Here is a 19,718-nt window from a genome sequence, read left to right on the forward strand (position 1 = left end):
CCGGCCGGACAATTTAATGGTGCAGAAATGATAATCTGCCAGAACTATCTTTAATACGCTTTCTTACTCTGGGTGACTTTTTCTTCATGTACTGCAGATATGAAAAAAGATATGGTAAAGTATGCTGAGGCAGAAACTACTTTGTGTAGTGCGAGCGTCATTATGTGTATGTGTGTACTACCCTCCCTCCCCCCAACCCCCCTCCTGCTCCTCCCCTCCAGGGAAGCTGGCTTCACGTTAATACCTGATATAAATTCCCTGTCACAAATCCCCGGGGCAGCCAGGCTTGTAGGCACAAAAGCAAATATTTCCGTTCCTGATCACGGCCAATCCCTTTTAACATCCCCACCCACTGACCACGCTCCCCACCCTCCTCCGAACCTAGCCCAGCACCGCAAGGCAGCCATTTGTCACAAAGTAATTATAGAATTATCGATTGGCAAGCAATTAACACCTTTCTTCTCTTTTACCACCTTCCTCCTTGCCCCAGCCAGCGCACTCCCCCTCCACCCCATCCTTTAATTTGAACTCAGAGAGAGAGAGAGAGAGAGAGAGAGAGAGAGACAGAATAACAGAAAAACAGCTATGGAGTACCACATTTAATCCTGCAGGCATTTTCTCCTCAAATGAATAGGGCGACAGGGACAAAACGGCTTTTCTCTTTCTTACTCAGTTTCTCCCCTTGTCTTTCCTGCTGATCTACAACAGACAGGAGGCTGCTTAGAGTCACAGCCAAACGCTCCCTTTAAGCTGGGATGAAGGAACGCGTCATTAAACCGCATTTCCAAAAGAACACCTTCTTGCATCCTTCAAAACAGCATTGCTCGCTATATGGTAGCTACGACGATGTTGTCGGGCTCCCAAAGGGAAAAAGACAGATACAGAATATTTTCCTTTCAAATTTGGCGCCGTTTACTTTTGCCTCTTTCTCCTGTCCTGTTTTCCAGCTGTCACCGGCAGTAGTGGTCCAGATGGACGTGCAGGGAAACGGTGCTAGAAGCTCCGGCTGGCAGGTGTCTTAGTCAAGATGGATGTCATGGAACATCACCTTAGTAACATATGGACACGGGCAGGGGACTTGATTCCCCTTCTGGCCAGTTTGATAACACACATATTCTCTTTCTGTTTATCAGTCGCTGCCTCCCTGCCATCTCTCACTCTCCTGACTTTCATATTGTGCTTACGGTGTCTATTAACAGGGATTTAATTTCATTGAGATTTTTTTTTCCCAGCTTATTTTTAATACCAGGATATTTGCCGCCTGTGAAATGGAGCATAATATATATATATTCTTAAAGTATGGATCAGACCTAAAGTGGGTCACGGCTCTCAAGTAAAAGTACCAATAAATATTAATGAGTCCGTATCCTAGGATAAGGGACTACATTTCTAATTTGGGTTCTGCAATGAAAAAGAAACCACTGAGTTACAGGATTTCATTTCCTCTGCTTTCTCAAGTTGGGGACGCAAAAATACTTCTAAATTACAATTCATGTCACCACGGCGGGTCGGTTGTGTGTTTTTTTTCTGTGGAGAGTAGATAATATCGAGCTGCTTTTGTCACTGATCACATCAATGGAACAAAATGATTGTTGATGTTGTTGAACAAAAGAAAGTAACAAACTTTTTTCCTAACAAAAATGGATAAATAATTATTTTGAAAAAGTATTTATCCATTAATATCTATAGGGATGAGCTATATGCAATAAGGTCATGGATACAAAAAAACCCCCATTTGATTTAATATTTTAACTGCCCGAATAACGTGAATATTCATTAGCATATTACAATAATACCTAAAATGATTTAGACCTCTACCCTCATGTGAATGGAATTCATTTGACAGCAATTTAGGAACAATTTGAAACCATTCTGAGACCTTTCTCTTTCGTGCTGTAGTGTTGATCAATAAATCCCTCTGGATGTTATTCAAACATACATACGGCCATATGGCTTCTTGAAAAACATTGTGATATTGACCTGTTTTTCTTGCCCCGCAGGCCTTCTTATTTTCTCAAAGAAGGGCTAACCCGAGAGACAGACATTGTTGTGGCCCTCTGCTCTATGCAGGTTTTATGGCTTTCATGTCTCTAACACCACGGCTCTCCATCACAGCTTCTTCAAAGCCTTCTCACACACATGGAAGGCTTTTTGGCCGATTGACATTTTGAGAGAGTTTTAAAGGAAATACGTGTTTGATCTGAGCTCGTCAGTCCTTCGTATTTGTTTTTAGGTAAAGTGCACTTCATATTTTTGTGAGCTTCTGCAATCCTCATGAAAGTCATAATATTGTAATCTAACCAACAGAAGCGCATCAAACTCATTCAGAAGAAAACCAACACAGACACTCACAACTTTCCTTCTCACTTTTTCTTTTCACTGACTTAAGAAATTCCTAAAAAGTCAGTTAGAATCCTCCGGTTCACCAATCCATGATCTTTTTAACTTACTTAAGGTGCTGAAGGAAAACAAACACTGTTTATTAACCCAAACCGTGACCTTTCTTTGCCTATAACTAAAGCAGAGTCATTTTGTTTGCCGAACTAAAAACCAAATGTTCTTTGTGGTTGCGGCGAACGTGTACATGACGTTCTTCTGACTTTAAGACAAAGCAGGATTTTTTTATTAAACCTAACAAAGGAATTTCCATAAGCTTTTGTTTTCATTTAAAAAATCAACAACGTGTTTAAAGCTGATACCGTAATCAGGAACATAATAGAACACCTTTGTTATATGAACTTTCTAAGGTAAATAAAATGTCAATGGTGTGCATGCCCGAGTAGGAGAAAAATAACAGACAAATAAGAGATAAGAGACAAAAAAACACATAGAAACTAAAACATGGAGGTGATGAAACAGCCCTTTTACACAGCGGGCACGTTGACTTACTGTTGCTGGAAAAGCACAAGTGAAACACATAACATTAATGATGGCTCGGAGCCTGTACACTGTGAATTCTGCCCACATAAATATAATCAATTACACTTGTGCTTGGGTCATGTTGTTTGTGCGTTACTCACTCTTTCCCTCTGACACGGCCCACCAACTCCTGGTAGAATATTCTGTGTCTCATCGTGGCTAAATGATGGAGTAAAGAAAAGAACAGGCTCATTATGCTTACAGTAAAAGTGCTTATAAGTAGTACAAGCCAGGAGCAAGACTCATGGGATCACAAGTGAGATATGCCAAAACTCAAACACTTGCATTATTTTAATGATGATTTTATGGAAGAATACAAGTAATAAATGGATAGATGCTCCATGTATATTTGTTCACTTTGGCTTCCCACCTTTTGATATGTGTACGAATGGCTTTTGTGAGCTTACAGGTAGTGATGAACGGATCAATTCCATAAGTATTGATCCTGTAAAACCTGTGTCATTTAGCAAACTATTGATTTCCAAAAGAGTGGGATCAATGTTTCGCACAAGAATACTGAACCCATTTACTTTCCTTTTACCGCTAAATCGTTACAGAATCAGAAAATTACATTCATTCAATATTGTTCCAACACATCAGAATAAATCTGGAGATTGCGCTTTCAGTCTACTTGCAAGTATTGAAAGAAAAACATGTAGAGGGAAAATCAGCGATTCAAACATCTTTCTCCTTGTGGCTGTCAACCATTTGTGCTTCATTCACACGTAAAAATCACGTCATGTGAGAACCGCGAGAAGTCAGTGTTTGTTTCTACCTGTTCTACCTAAGCTTTATTTCTCAAATAGAAAGTGGGAATGGTATTCAAAACTCCCCCTTCTTTCAGGGGGACACTGTCATTCACTGACAGGTGTGTTTTCTGAAAGCCACGACCTCGTTCAGTTTTTCCTCTAACAAGTCACCCAAAACAGCCCAATCCTTGTATCCTTATTAGTGCAACATCTTGCACTAATAATTTATGAAAAGATGTGTGGTGATGGCCATCAGCAATCACCAGAAAGAGACTACCCACAGATTTACACAAGCTGATACTGCTTTCAGCTAAGTATGTCAACAGCTCCTTGTTCACACAATAAAGGGTCATTTGGTACCTAAATATATAACTTTAATACAATTGTTTTACTCTTTCTAACCTTGAAGTCAACCCCACTGACAACAATCTTGAAATGCGCGTGTGCGCCTGTTTTCTAAACGTTTAAAGTGAGACGTAGCGTCCCGGTCTTGTTCACATTTCACTTCCTGTTTTATTTTGTAACCACAGATCCATGCATCTCAGTTTACTTTACTTTCTGTCTGGCTGTTTCCCACCGGTTTTGAGCCACACCCGTGGTCAGTTTCCAATCACCATTTAGACCCCAGCCATTCACCTACATGTGCCAAATTATACAAAGTCGGACCACAACACCGGCTTCAGGGCTTACTCGCTGTTTGTATTCGTTGTTTTAGTTGTTGTTGCCGGGTGTCTAGTTATTTTTGTTTTTCTCAGGCTTTGTTGCCAGTTTTTTATTGTTGTTTTCATTTGTTCTCCTAGCGTGTTAAGTCCACAAGCTGTTTTTTTGTCTCGTGTTTTCCCCTAACTTGTTAAGTCCGCTGTATACTTGCGCTGTTGTATTGGAAACAACATCCCAGTAAAACTCTAAGCCTCTTACAAAAATATACCTTCTGTTGTGTGGTGCCTCTGCACGTGATCCGATCTCTGATTCCTAGGAGCAGGAACGGTAACAGGCATATCTGGTGTGACCCAGAACAGAAGGTGGCTATTGTTAGCGACAAAGATTGAACATTTTTACTTGTGGCAACGGTGGCAGCTGTTCATTAAAAGTTTCACTTTCTTCCTCTAACATTTGTGCGCAACACCTCTGGACCAAGCTGTAACCCAACAGTTCAGAAACAATTTGCTGCATTGTGAATTATCAATGCCCTTGTATATCATTGCACTCGCTGGGCTTTGGATAGTGACTTGTTGATTTGTTTTTGCATAATGAACACAGGGAATAATGAATCGACTAAACAGGTTGGTTAAAATATCATTCATCCTCTTAATTTTTCCATAATGACTTAATAAGCGAGGGTCAGCTGGAGGAGCAACAGGTTGGCCTTCGGAAGGAGGTGTGAGAAACAATGGATGGAGAACAGCGTTGTGGGAATGTTGGATGGAAAGGGAGCAAGCTGGCAGACAGATCAGAGGACCCCGGCGCTGATATTTCTCCCAGTCGGGCCAGGACCTGTGAGCACGAGGTGGACACCCCTCATCATCCCCCATCCACACCCCTACACTCTCCTTCCAGACTCTCATTTTCCACATGATTAGCTTGCCACCTGTCCTCCGGCTGGCCCTTGACCCCCCGGGCGGCCCGAGTCACAGCACTGTTTAGCACTGGCAGAATTTCCGTTGCGACGTGCTTCATCACTGTGTACCTGACGGAAAGGAGGTCTCAACAATAATTTCATGGATTTATGCTTTGAAAGCTTTCATGAACAGGTAAAGTATTGTAGAGAGTTTGAAGAAGTCCAAACCTTTCATTCACATAGTCGATCACTTTCCGTTCACCGTCTTAGTTATTCATGCATTGTGTCTGAGAAATACAAGCTTAGAGTTGTGTGTTTGTAGCAAAAGCAAAGTTTGTGCTGAAATCAACCGACACCCCCCCAGCATATTACACAATAACTCAACAACCAGAAACACTTGCCTGGATTCCCTTCAGTTTTAGATGGCAGTCATGTCAGTGTAGTTCTTTCATGAATCAGCGGAAGGCACTGTTCACTACCGAATGCCTGCTCTTCAGCTGCATAGCTCGTACTGCTTCTGCTCACGAGACACATGTGAATGGTTTCATTGACCATCGTACTAATGCACAAATATAGTAATAATCATTTTTAGTACATGACAAACTATGACCGTTTAACAACTGTTTGGACCTCACCATGAATTAGTGCTCAAGTCAACATTTGTTTAGATGGTTATCAAATCTATGATTTGATAGATTGGTTCAAATCTTAAAATCCCTGCTCAGATCATGTCTCACGGAACAGTTAAATCCACATTATGTTAAAGTTGTGTTTCTTGTGAAAACTGACGGCAGGCTGATTTTACTTTCCCCCTCTGAATACATTTTCCACCTGTTTGAATCGGTTGTGTGATGCACAGTGGCGTGGCGTGACACACCGTGTTATCCCTTGGTAATTCAGCCCGCTGGTAATACATTTATGCTCCGTCAGAGCAGGGGATTGGCCCTGACCCATATTGGCCTTGCCTCTGATGTTGGTGGCTTTAGACAGCAGGGACAAAGACGGGGGTGACTAAAGAGGGATGGAGGTCACGGTGTGAAGAGAGAAACCTCCTCCATTTAAAATGATGACATGCCCGTGCAGTTAATACATTGTGGATCTCCACGTTCGTTTTCAGGCCTGCGTGACCATACATAATAGGCTTCTGAAAATTCATTACCAGAGTTTGGGTTAACTCAGTGATCTTCACGAATATTCAAAGAGGCTATCTGTAGTATCTGCCTTGTAAAAGTGCCACGTGCCGGTCTAAAACGTTGCACTGATGAATCTTTCAAAGGATGTTGACATCAGCTCAGTACGTATGGACAGAACAATTCAAATATATACGCATGCCAACTGATGAGGGACCTGGCTGTGACAGACGTTTTTGAGACGTTTAAGGTCATGGTACCGAGCCTACGGTCTTCATGTCATTTGCCAATTAGAGTCTACGAGCATGGAGACGCGACACAAATTGTCATATCAGACTGTTTGATGCAGATCCATGGCATTAATTGAACACAGGTGACAGTTTAGCAGCAGAGAGAAAGAAAAAAGAGGGGTAGGAGGTTGTCAGACAGAGTAAAGTTTTTCAAGTCTTTGTCCCTCCTCAATTTGCGTGCCTAATGAAGCTGAGCAGGAGTTAATAGCGAGTGTAATGACTTCTGACTGGCTGGGCCGTGGGCTGCTTCTGAGAAGGGAAAAGGCTCCGAATGGCTAACTGTGGAGCAAGGTGGGCAGAGGCAGGTAGGGAAACACTCTATGGGTGACGGAGCTGTCAGGGGGGTGATGGAAGGCAGGACTCAAATGCAGAGGATTCAAAAAAGGGGTTTATTTAATAATTAACGAAAGTACTTCTTGGGCAAACGGTCCTTCAAGAAGGGGAGGGGAAATATAACAAACTCAAAATCACTCCGTCCGGAGGAAATAACCCGGTCTACAAAAACTAAGATCAAACAACAGGCAACAATAATCGATCAAACAACAGGCAACAATAATCTTAACTTAATCTTGGCGTGATCGTGGCGAGAATGGCTTTGGCGAAGTCGATGGGAACGAAAACACTTCGGCACAAGACGAGGGAAGACGCTGACTAATAAACACATGAGGATAATGAGAAACAGGTGGACACAATCAGGGATCCGGGTAATTGGACAGGTGATACGAGAGGAAGGGCAAGCGATCTGAAACGAGAGGAGGGAACAGACTTTCAACATAAGACAGGAAATGACAAGACCAACACACCGGTGTTACAGTACCCCCCCCCTTAAGGGCCGACACCTGACGGCCCAGGCGGGTCAGGGCGAGCCCTCATCAGGTCCGCTATGAGGGAACGATCCATTATGAACCGGGACGGGACCCATTGCCGTGCCTCCGGCCCGTACCCTTCCCAGTCCACCAGGTACTGCTTGCCGCGACCCCGATTGCGCACCGCCAGCAGCTCCTTGACCTTGTAGACGGGACCCCCGTCTACCATGACCGGGGAGGGGGGAGGCGGGGTAGGTGGAACCATGGGACTCTCCTTGGCTGGCTTGACCTGGCCGACATGAAAGGTCGGATGGACGCGGAGAGACCGGGGCAGGTGAAGGCGGACTGCTGCAGGACCAACCACTTTGTCGAGCGGGAATGGACCCGCGAAGCGTGGTGCCAATTTCCCTGAGATTCCCTTGAGCCGGAGGTTCTTGGTTGAGAGCCACACTCTCTGGCCTGGCTGGTACTTTGGGGCCGGGCGTCTTTTCCGGTCTGCTGCCCTCTTGACCCGGTCCCCCTGTCGGATAAGGAGCTGTCGTGCGGCGGCCCAGATCCTCCGACAGCGACGAATCATGGCGCGGGCGGACGGCACCGACACCTCCGGTTCCAGGTCCGGAAAGACCGGGGGGTCGTACCCATGGGCACACTTGAAAGGCGTGAACCCGGTGGCTGAGGAAGGCAGGGTGTTATGGGCGTATTCAGCCCAGATCAGGTGCTGGCTCCATGTCGAGGGTTTCTGGGACACCAGACATCGGAGAGAGGTCTCTAGCTGCTGGTTCACCCGTTCAGCTTGTCCATTGGCCTCCGGGTGATAGCCTGACGTGAGACTGGATGTAGCCCCAATCAGTTGGCAAAACGCCTTCCAGAACCGTGACACGAACTGGGGCCCCCGATCTGAAACAATATCTTTTGGAAAGCCGTGGATTCTGAAGACCTGGTTCAGCATTATTTCTGCAGTCTCTTTGGCTGAGGGTAATCCTGGCAAGGCTATGAAATGTGCCATCTTGGAGAAACGATCCACCACTGTGAGGATTGTGGTGTTACCTTGAGAGACCGGGAGCCCCGTGACGAAATCCATGGAGATGTCGGACCACGGTCTGGACGGGATGGACAGCGGCTGTAGAAGTCCCATGCGCAACCCGGAAGACGACTTATTCCTGGCGCAGACCGGGCAAGCCCCGACGTACTCCTGAACGTCCTTCTCCATGGACCGCCACCAGAATCTCCGTGAGATGGCAAACACAGTTCGTCGAACCCCCGGATGGCAGGAAAGCAGCGAGGTGTGAGCCCAGTGGATCACCTGTGGGCGCAGCTCAACTGGGACAAACAATCGGTTCTCGGGGCACCCACTAGGTGGCGGACTCACACCGTTGGCTTGCTTGACCTCCTTTTCTATCTGCCAAACCAATGCTCCAACCACACAAGACCGTGGAAGGATCGGCTCTGGTTCTTTGGCAGCAGGCTCGGGATCGTAAAGACGAGACAGAGCGTCGGGCTTGACGTTCTGAGACCCCGGCCTGTAAGAGAGGGAGAAAGAAAAACGGTTAAAGAACAGTCCCCACCTTGCCTGGCGTGAATTCATCCTCTTGGCCCCTCGGATATACTCAAGATTCCTGTGGTCTGTCCAGACTATAAAGGGATGATCAGCGCCCTCGAGCCAGTGCCTCCATTCCTCCAAGGCCAGCTTGACCGCCAATAACTCCCGGTTGCCCACGTCGTAATTCCGCTCGGCTTTGGACAAGCGGCGTGACATGAAGGCACATGGATGCATCTTCCCATCCTGCTTAGACCGCTGGGACAGGACCGCTCCGACCCCCTCGTTTGAGGCGTCCACCTCTACAACGAACTGACGTCGGGAGTCCGGCATTATGAGGATGGGAGCCGTGGTGAATCGGGTCTTGAGGTGCTGAAAGGCTGCCTCCGCCCCCGGGGTCCAGTGGAAGCGCTCCTTTGTAGAGGTGAGTGCATGCAGTGGGGCCGCTATTGCGCTGAAACCTCTGATGAATCGCCTATAGAAGTTAGCAAATCCGAGGAATTGCTGGACCTTCTTGCGGCTATCAGGTGTAGGCCACTTGGCCACAGCGCTTACTTTAGCTGGATCCATCTGCACCCTTCCAGGGGCTACGATAAAGCCCAGGAAGGAGATGGTGTCAGCGTGAAACTCACTCTTTTCACCCTTAACATACAACTTATTGTCTATTAATCGTTGGAGAACCTGGGTTACATGACGCTTGTGAGTCTCTAAGTCGGGTGAGTAAATAAGAATGTCGTCCAAATAAACATAAACGAAGTGATCTAGGAACTCTCGGAGAACATCATTAATCATGGTCTGAAAAACTGCCGGCGCGTTGGTGAGTCCGAAAGGCATGACCAGATATTCATAATGACCGCTAGGAGTGTTAAACCCAGTCTTCCATTCGTCCCCTTCCCTGATGCGAATTAAATGATAAGCATTACGTAGATCCAACTTGGTAAAAATCCTAGCCTGCTGCAACTGATCGAATACTGAAGTCATGAGGGGCAAAGGGTATCGATTCTTGATCGTGATGGCATTCAGAGGGCTATAATCAATGCAGGGTCTAAGTGATCCGTCCTTCTTCCCCACAAAAAAGAATCCAGCCCCAGCCGCGGAGGAGGAAGGACGAATAAGCCCTGCGCTCAGAGACGACTCTATATATTCCTTCATCGCGACTTTCTCCGGCCCGGAGATGGAGTATAATCTCCCTTTAGGAATGGGGGAGCCCGGTATCAGGTCAATGGCGCAGTCATAAGGACGGTGTGGCGGAAGGGACATGGCCTTTGTTTTACTAAAAGCCTCCCGGAGATGGTGGTAGCAGGAGGGCACGGCGCTTAGGTCTGTGACCTCGGCTCCTGTGGCAGAGACGGCAACACAATTAGTGGAGGTTATGTTGGTTCCGGGAGCCACTGTGTGTCGGCAGTGGTCCGCGCAGTCCTTTCCCCAACCCACGATTGCCCCCGTTCTCCAGTTAATGTGAGGCTCGTGTTGGCGTAACCATGAATTTCCTAAGACGAGTATATGGGTCGGTGACTTAAATAAATATGGGGACAGGAGTTCTCTATGGTCTTGAATCTGTAATTCTATTGGCTCTGTAGTGTGCGTAATCGTGAAAATGTCCCTGCCGTTAAGAGTTCTGGCCCTGATGGGGTTAACCAGAGGCTTAATCTTTACCCCGAGTGTCTCCGCCAGAGCCCAGTCCATTAAACTCTCGTCAGCCCCCGAGTCTATAAGCGCCACAATGTCTATTGTCCTGGCGTGGTGGGTTACCTTAACGGGTGTTCGCCCGTGTGATGAGGTGTCCATGGCTGGGGTTTGAAACGGCGTCCTGGTTCCTTTGGCGGGGCAGGCTGCGGCGAAGTGGTTCGTCTTACCACAGTAAAAACAGCTCCCCTCTCGCAGGCGTCGTTCTCGTTCCTGTGGTGACAGCCGTGCTCTGCCGACCTGCATGGGTTCCTCTTCCGTAGTGCCGGGGAAGGAAAACGGACTCTCCGGCGGCGCGTAATGGTGACTCCATCCATCCGGGGCTTGGAGACGATGAGACCTCTCTGGCTTCGGATTGCAACCCCGCGGTCGTCGAAGCTCTCGAACCCGGTTGTCTGTCCGGATGGCCAGCGTGACGAGTGAATCCAGGTCCTCTGGCAAGTCCCGGGATAATAGCAGCTCCTGGACGTGGGTCGCCAGTCCCTTCAGAAAAATGTCATACAAGGCGATGTCGTTCCACCCGCTCTCCGCCGCCAGCGTGCGAAAGCGGATGGCGTAGTCACAAACGGAGCCTCCGCCCTGTGTTAGCCCGCTCAGAGCCCTGGCCTTTTCTCGATCTGTAGAAACCGGATCAAATGTTCTCATGAGCGCCAATTCAAACTCTGTGAGAGAATTGCATAATGGGGATTGGCGAGCCCACTCCGCGGTGGCCCAGGCTCTGGCTCTTCCGGTCAAGTGAGACGTCATAAAGGCCACTTTTGACCTGTCAGTGGTGAATGCATGTGGAAGTTGTTCAAAATGTATCGAACAGTCCGTTAAAAATGCTCGGCATTGTCCTGGATCTCCGGAGAACCGCTCCGGTGGCGCCAGCTTAATTCCTACTCCAGCCATGGATGCCGCCGGGGTCGGGACTGCTGCTTCCGCGGCTGGGGTCCCTGGCGTTGGTGGTCTGGCTGTCTGCTGCAGGTGATCCCTAAGCTCCCTCACCTGGTTCGTAAGTTGACCCAGCTGGTTCACCATCACAGTCTGGAACTCCTCCTGGCGGGAGATACGGACCTCCTGAGCCCGAACCCGTGCCTTCCACTGGGTATCCTCTGCTGAGTCCATACTGGCCGAAGTGTACTGTCAGGGGGGTGATGGAAGGCAGGACTCAAATGCAGAGGATTCAAAAAAGGGGTTTATTTAATAATTAACGAAAGTACTTCTTGGGCAAACGGTCCTTCAAGAAGGGGAGGGGAAATATAACAAACTCAAAATCACTCCGTCCGGAGGAAATAACCCGGTCTACAAAAACTAAGATCATACAACAGGCAACAATAATCTTAACTTAATCTTGGCGTGATCGTGGCGAGAATGGCTTTGGCGAAGTCGATGGGAACGAAAACACTTCGGCACAAGACGAGGGAAGACGCTGACTAATAAACACATGAGGATAATGAGAAACAGGTGGACACAATCAGGGATCCGGGTAATTGGACAGGTGATACGAGAGGAAGGGCAAGCGATCTGAAACGAGAGGAGGGAACAGACTTTCAACATAAGACAGGAAATGACAAGACCTACACACCGGTGTTACAGGAGCACGGGAAGCTGTGCTCGCTTCTCAAGAAAACTCTCTCTGGACCTTCTCTTAGCTATTCCTGCATGTCTTTGTCAAACATTACATTGTATTCGTTCCATATGAGCAGGATTATTTATCAAGTGTTCATACAGCTGAATTCCGTTACCTACCCCCCTAACTTTGACAAAAGGTAAAACTTCAAGGTCTACTAAATGAACCCTGTTTGAATGTAGCCTAGTCTAGGCCTATCGTGCATAACTTTGATCACCTCCAGTCCATTTCCTGGACATGCTATTCTCATGATGCAACATAGATGTATAATAATATGGGTAAAGTAAAAAAAGTTCTTAACTTCATGTATGAGCAGACTTTAGCATACTATCTTACGAAGATAACATATTACCTGTGCCCTGCATTCCAATTGCATGCAGGGTGAGCAACACAAAATACTCAATGCACTTACAAGACAGACCTTCGCATCACAAAATATAGAGCCCCCTCTCACTCCTCTGTTGAGGCGAGATGGGTCTTGCCATAAGATGTGGTTACCCTTTAGTTAATTAGTTTTCTCTGTGATAGTTTGTTAAATCTGCAACTATCGCTAGTTACACAATTTTACATTCTTGTACATCTTCTTTGGATGCACCCAAGAATTTATTCAATAGTAAGCAATGCTGCATTTATGTACATATTTTTCCTACATTTTGTCATTTTTGTTGAGCGGTATGTGTATTTATTTAGTATAGGTCTATATTTGGTATGGCAAACATTTCATTTGGGATGAAAAAGGCCTTTATATCATATTGTTGATACATTTTTTGCTTGCAGCCACCTCTCCCACTCAGACCACATTAGAAATATTTTTCTAACTCACCATGCTGTAATGTGAAATCTGTTATACAACAGTCACTTCATAATGAAATATGTAGACATTAGGGGCCATAATAGACAGCTTTTACAGACGGCTTCTCGCCCGGATGACATGAAAAATAAAAGTGGCAGACACTACATGGCGAACCAGACATTTTCTCTTTGTGAGATTATTGCAGTAGCTCATGTTTAGGTCTGTTATGTCCGTCGCATCTCACATCACAAGTATGATGAGCTCCCTCGTCTCTTATTCCAAGTGTCATTCAGCTTCTTATGAGAAAAAATAACTTATTATGTCAAATGCTTGGATACAAAGTAGAGAAGGAAAAAAACGTCTTCAAAATTTGGCACAGCAGCCAGCAAATATTTCCACAGCTGCTTGAATCTTTTTTCTTCTTTCGCATCTTCAAGCTGATGTGTTTTCCTGTCTTCTCTGGCTCATCTCACAGAGAATTCAGGTTGGCACCATCACCCACACTGGCCACAGTGTGCCAACACTTCTGCTGGCCGTAGGACACACTAAGACACACACGCGCGCGCACACACACACATGTACGCACACACTCAGTCCCGATGGCCACAGATGTAACAGTGACCAGCCCATCTCCAGCAGGTGTTGCTTTATAGCTATGTCACTTTGAGCCTGACTCCATCTGCCACACACAGCAGGCAAAAAAGAAAAATCCCAAACCACACTTTTTTCGGAATGCACACATGCACATATGAATAGATATTGATGTATATTTTGGGCAGTTTGTCTTTTTTTCATAATATCGCATCATATGTTCTTGCACATACAAATTTCATATATAATATATTGTCTCCATTGTCCCTGTAAATTCCATGTATTTTTCTGCAAAGGTTAATTCAGCAATATCGCAGCTGAATCCATTTGATCAGATGTCATCCTTTGTTATGTGGGTTGCGGGTGATTTAGTGCGACAATAAATCAATCTTGGTTAACCAGCTACATTTCCATCCAACATTTTTATTAAATTTCAGTGCAAGAAAAAGTACCGATGTCAAATAAATCTTGAGATCAGACAACTTTACTTTCATTTAGATTAAAGATACCCGAGGTTCTCTGAGGCATTAGTATAACATTGCCTGTGTTATAATCATAATTGTATAATCATAATTAATCACACTCTCCAGTACCTCAATAATGTTGTTTACTTGCAAAACCAAACCTGGGATTCGAGTTGCATGCATCCTTTCCTAATAGCATTGTTTAGGCTCAGCAATCCGTCATCCCACCAACAGGTAATACGATAGTCGAGGAAACAGGCAGCGCAATTAGATTTGTGTTGAACAGTGGGGCGTGTTTCTCTCCACCGTATGCTTAAATTTTTAATAACAATTCTATTTTGGAATACACCTGCCTTGACGCAGCGCTCCAGTGTCTGCGAAAGAGCAAAAGGTTGCCCACTAAAAGTGATCAAGAGATGGAGATGCTCATCACTGGCTCATGCATATTTATGCTTTATTTAATTATATGTAATGAGAGGGTGTATTTGATCTGCACGGTGCTCCTAATCAAGAGCTCGGGATGATTTTCTAGTCTACCAAACGCAGACATCTTCTAAGCGTGCATGGTAATTTGATATTTGAGATGTAGGTTTGGGGATTATGTGGGAGTAACTGCGCAGATTCCTTACTGGTAACCTTGTAAATATAATAAAGCTCCAGGTTTAAATTAAATTATTGTGCAGTATATTAATCTATATATATATAGATATATATTCTTACTAAGAATCATTTTAATGGCCTATTGCCATGAACAAAGAAATTGCCTAATTAAATTCTGCACAATTCTTTTTTTTTTTAAACTAAACGATCAACAACCATCACCTCCAGCTTGCTTAGAAATGTCTGAAGGTTTCAAAAATAGAAAAAAAATCTGTTAATTTTATTATTGGCCAATGGTTGATATGGCAAAGAAAATAATTACTAGTCTGGAATGAGCTGACAAATTTGAATAAAGAGAAGCATTTCAGTCAAACAGCTTCCATTAATTCAGCAATATAACTTTATAGGGGCCACACGATATTCATACAAGTAATTGTAATGATGCAATCCAAACATAATATACCACACTGAACCACAATCTCACAACTAATAAACTGTGCAAGAAAGAGAAGGGAGACATGACTAATGTATCACCAACAGCAGTGAAGACAAGATTTCATCAGAAAATACCAACTAAAATTGCACACAAAGATCTGAAGGCATATTTCACCATACCATATGACCACCAGAGGAAGATCAAAAAACCCTGATCATCAAATAGCCCACTAATGACCGGAACAACACGACGACAAAGAAGCCAAAAACAAAACCCAAGCAACTAAGGGGCAGATTAGTAATGCATGACTTATCCAACCTTCTGAAGTCTGAATTTGCTGTCTAACGTGACCAGTCAAGCTGACACAAGTCAGAGGAGCGTGTCAGCATGCCTCTTAAAACTGTGGTCATAAACAGAGTTGTCCTCTCAGCTAATGTTCAGCATTTCCTAAGTGTCTGGTGTCTGTAACACCGGAGTCAAGTCACTGTGGGAAAAGTATTGCTAAGTGTCGCCCTTAAATCCACATCTCCACACATCCTATCACCACACATCCTGCTGTGGATGCGGCCCGTACTCAGAGGGGGGGTTTCTCCCCCCACAGCGACACTAAACTGCCTGTGTTTCCTAGGTTAACTTGACATTGCTTAACGTGTCTGTGTTTCCTAGGTGAACGTGACGTGATCTGTTTCCTGGTCTAACGGGACGATTTCAATTTTCAAAAAGATGTTCGAGGTGGACCCAATAAGCTGGTACCATTTCTGTTTGGAGGTCTAAACATGATGTCTGTTTCCCGATCGGAGCGAACCCGGTCAAGTTGTTTTTTTGTGGGTGGCCCCTCAGCAACTATGTCTATTCTGCGGTCCCACTTGACCTTAACTGTTCTTTGCTGCACTCTAGCATGACCACAACTTATCTTGTTGTGGTCAAACCTGACCCCGATGTCTCCCGTCCTGCGGTGTGACAGACCCTCTCTTTCACTTCTGTGAAAGATCTGTTGAAATACCACCATGACTCACTGTTGTCCAGCCAGACCCTCACTATGTCCTGACCCCCTTATCCAAGTCTGTGGTCCATTGAGACCTTCCCCTAACCGTGTCTTGTTAAACTTGACCTCTGTTGTCTCTCTGTTTCACGTGACCTACTATATGTCCCCCTAACAAACTCCCTTTTAACCTCAGCTCAGGATGACAAACCAGCTAGGATCTCTCAGTGACCGTAGTTAAAGTATTTATTTTATTCATTCACAAAATAAACCTTGTTTTGGGGGATATGTCTCATCTTGGCATTCCGCCCCCCTGGTCTATCGTAAGAAAGGATGGTCCAAGGCCTGTTAAGTATCATTGTTAAAAGTTGAAGTCTCCTGATTGAAATGAAGCTTAGGCTTAAATTCAGTTAGGAAGACTGGACAAGCTCTGCCTTTACCAGGTTGCTCCTCTCTCCCTGTTGGTACGCTGTCAGCTGATTGGGGGCGGGTTCGTTCAATACTAGCCAACCAGACGTGGGCCACCACCCCTCTCCTCCAATCAACAGCAAAACCCGGCATCATAGCTCCAATCTCCAATTGCTCCAATCCATCATAGGATTGGAGCAACTTATTCTCTACCACCACCACCACTGTCTGGACTCCCAAAGGAGGCATTGCTGCTAGATAAACTATGGAAGTGCACACTCACAGTTGTGTACCATCTGTGCACAAGAACCACTGCTGTCACCAATATAACCGAGCGTTCTGGATTTGTGGAGGATGCTCTCATGACACATTAATAACTGCCTTCACCCCTCAACCCTATTGCCTCTACGGCAACACTAAAGGGACGTAATGTCTCAAACGCAAAACATTAAACATGAGCCAGTCCAGTACACTACAATAAAAAATATAGAGAGCGATATACAGAATTTCACCCGTCAAAGTGGCTAGTACCAGGGATTGCTTTGCCCGCACAGGCCAATTTACCTGCATTTGGCGGGTGGGAAAGTGCTAATGTCAAGGCCTGTTCATGTTCCATTGTGCTCGTTTATACAGACGGTTGTCAAACTGAAATAATGGCCGATTTTATCAGTTCATAAAAAGTTGACATTATGGAGAAAAGTTTTAACTCGACAGCAGCTTCATTCTTATTCCAGACAAGCTGCGGTTGCTCTTTCTGTAAATATTAACGGCATCAACCCCTCTGCCCTGGAGGATTTTCTCAGAAAATTCCTTTTGGGTAAGTGTTTAGAACAGCGAGCATAAAAGCTTTCATTAGCTGCAGGGCTTGAGGAATGTGGTTTTGATCATAGTAAAAAAATTCTATATGAAAACATGCTGATTATTGGTTTTCTTGATGGTTCATCTGGCATTGGAGTTATTTGGCACATGAGATGAGAGAGCGGAAAGACGCGTTCCTGTCACATCTGTGGTTCCCAGTTCCTCTTTCCTCCACTCTTTTATCTCCTACTTGCTCCTACTGTTAGAAGTGTTCCTTAATCTAGCCTTCATTGCAACTTGTCTCTGTCTCTTTCATCCTCTGCATCTGTCTGCACGTCTGTATGCCAGCCTTACCTCTCACCTCAGCGGGCCCCCCCTACTGTCCTCCGCCATGAGGAGATGAATGGTGCTCTGTCACTCGCCAGGCTCTTCAGAGGGCCGGCGCTCCGTACGAGGAAAGTGCCAGTCATTAACAGGAGAGGGAGGAGGGAGAGAGACAGGATGAAAAATGAGTTCATTTACGGGCAAGTCCTGTGAGCCGAGTAACGTCAGCAGCAGCAGCTCACCTTCTCCTCCCTTCTTCCTCCCATCACCTTCTGTTGGTGCCCAGTGTGTGTGCGTAGCTGTGTGGGGGGGGGGTTAGTCAGCAGAAAAAAAAGGTAGCCACTTCCTGAGAAGAAGCAGACACAAGATTAAGGGTGGTAAATTGGGGTGGGAAGAGCTGAAGTGCAGAGGAGACGAGGGGAAGCTTTAGCAGGTGGGGGATAAGACGGAGGCTCATTATTCAGACTGGAAGGAACAGGATGAATTCTGGCCAAAGATTAACGCCTCTGGTCACACCTAACATCTAAAGTGCTAGGGTCAAACCATCTTAAATAGGGTTTCAGTTACTGGTATCTCAGTTACTGGTACAGTAAAAGCTACAATGCAAAGTAAGGAAAGGCTGTTGTCTATTTGTGTATAAAAAAACCTGTGCATGCCTTTAGTTTACATATAAGTCTACTATAATTGTAAATGAAGCTACATTAATTAATGAAACCGGTGTTCAAAGGACTTTTCCCACAGCATTTAAGATGGGATTTTCACCACATAGTATATTGAGTCATGCACCATAGAAAGTAAAAGATAAAAGGTGTTATGCAAAAAAAAAAAAATGTGTGTATTGGGTAGCAAGTAATGAGTTAAGCCTAGTTTATGCTTCTGCGTTTTCAGAGACGCAAGAGCCCCTTGCGTGTCCCTTGCTTGCCTTTTCACCCCTCCATGCGTGCTTGCGTGTGTCGACCCATTTTTCTAGGCATTCGTCAAAAGCTGCGCAAGTTTCTCGCAGCCCGCAAGGCTGATTAGTCTGCTAACTGCATCCTTTACGGAGTCTCACATTTCCGGTTTGATAGCACAATACCGCCATTATTAAAACAAAGTTTTACGAGAGAATGGATTGAACTGATTGAAGTGCTTTTGTGGGAAGAAATCCGTAAATATGATCTCTTATACAAGCCGTCATTGGTGGACTATAAGGACGCGCGGATGGCCTCGGATTCATGGAAGTTGTGGAGGAAAATACAGGACAAATGTGTCCGCGATGAAAAGCAGCAGTGGCGATGCACGGGGCAATAAAGTCTATGATAAATAAATAAACAAACCAACAACTTCCACACACAAGACAAAACACGTTACTCCACCTGTTGTTCTGGCGGTGAATTACTCTGCAACACACGCAAGCCTTTTAGAACCATGAATGAAACGAGTGCGTCGACACAGCGGTACGTAAAGACGCCGACGCAGAAGCATGCGCCAGCCTTTAGGCCTTCTTTGTTTCTTCCCTCTCGATTAGATACTGATACAATGTGTCAAACATAAAGAAATTCTAAGCATGTTTCAGTTGTGCTTCATACTCAACAGAATAGATAAGCTCGGCGTTTTCTTCCAAAATTCCAGACTGAAATGTGAGTTCTACCCAAAAGTTTGATTGCATAATTTATAGTTTCTGCTGCTTCTGTAACACTGTTTGTACATTGCTAAGCTGAAGATTTGAAGCTTACTTAACAGGAAGTGCTTTTACTTTGTAGAGGCAGGAAGTAGCATGGTACGCTTTGCGTGATGTAAAATGATTGGTATGTGAACCTGATGTAGAGTACGAGAGTGCGTTATGCACACTGTTCTAATGCTGGAGTTAAGACAGTAAAGAGTTATTGTTCATGCAAGAAGTGTTCTTGTCCTCATTAGAAGCTCTATTTACTACTATCTAAAAACTAATAACCCTATAGCCTGTATTGCTGTTTTGCACAACTAGAAACTGAAGACACTTGCGTTATTGTAATTTAAGCACTGCAGAAGAATTTTAAAGCCAGGTTATGAACTC

Source organism: Gasterosteus aculeatus, chromosome 17 (assembly GCF_964276395.1).
Source record: "Gasterosteus aculeatus chromosome 17, fGasAcu3.hap1.1, whole genome shotgun sequence".
NCBI lineage: Eukaryota > Metazoa > Chordata > Actinopteri > Perciformes > Gasterosteidae > Gasterosteus > Gasterosteus aculeatus.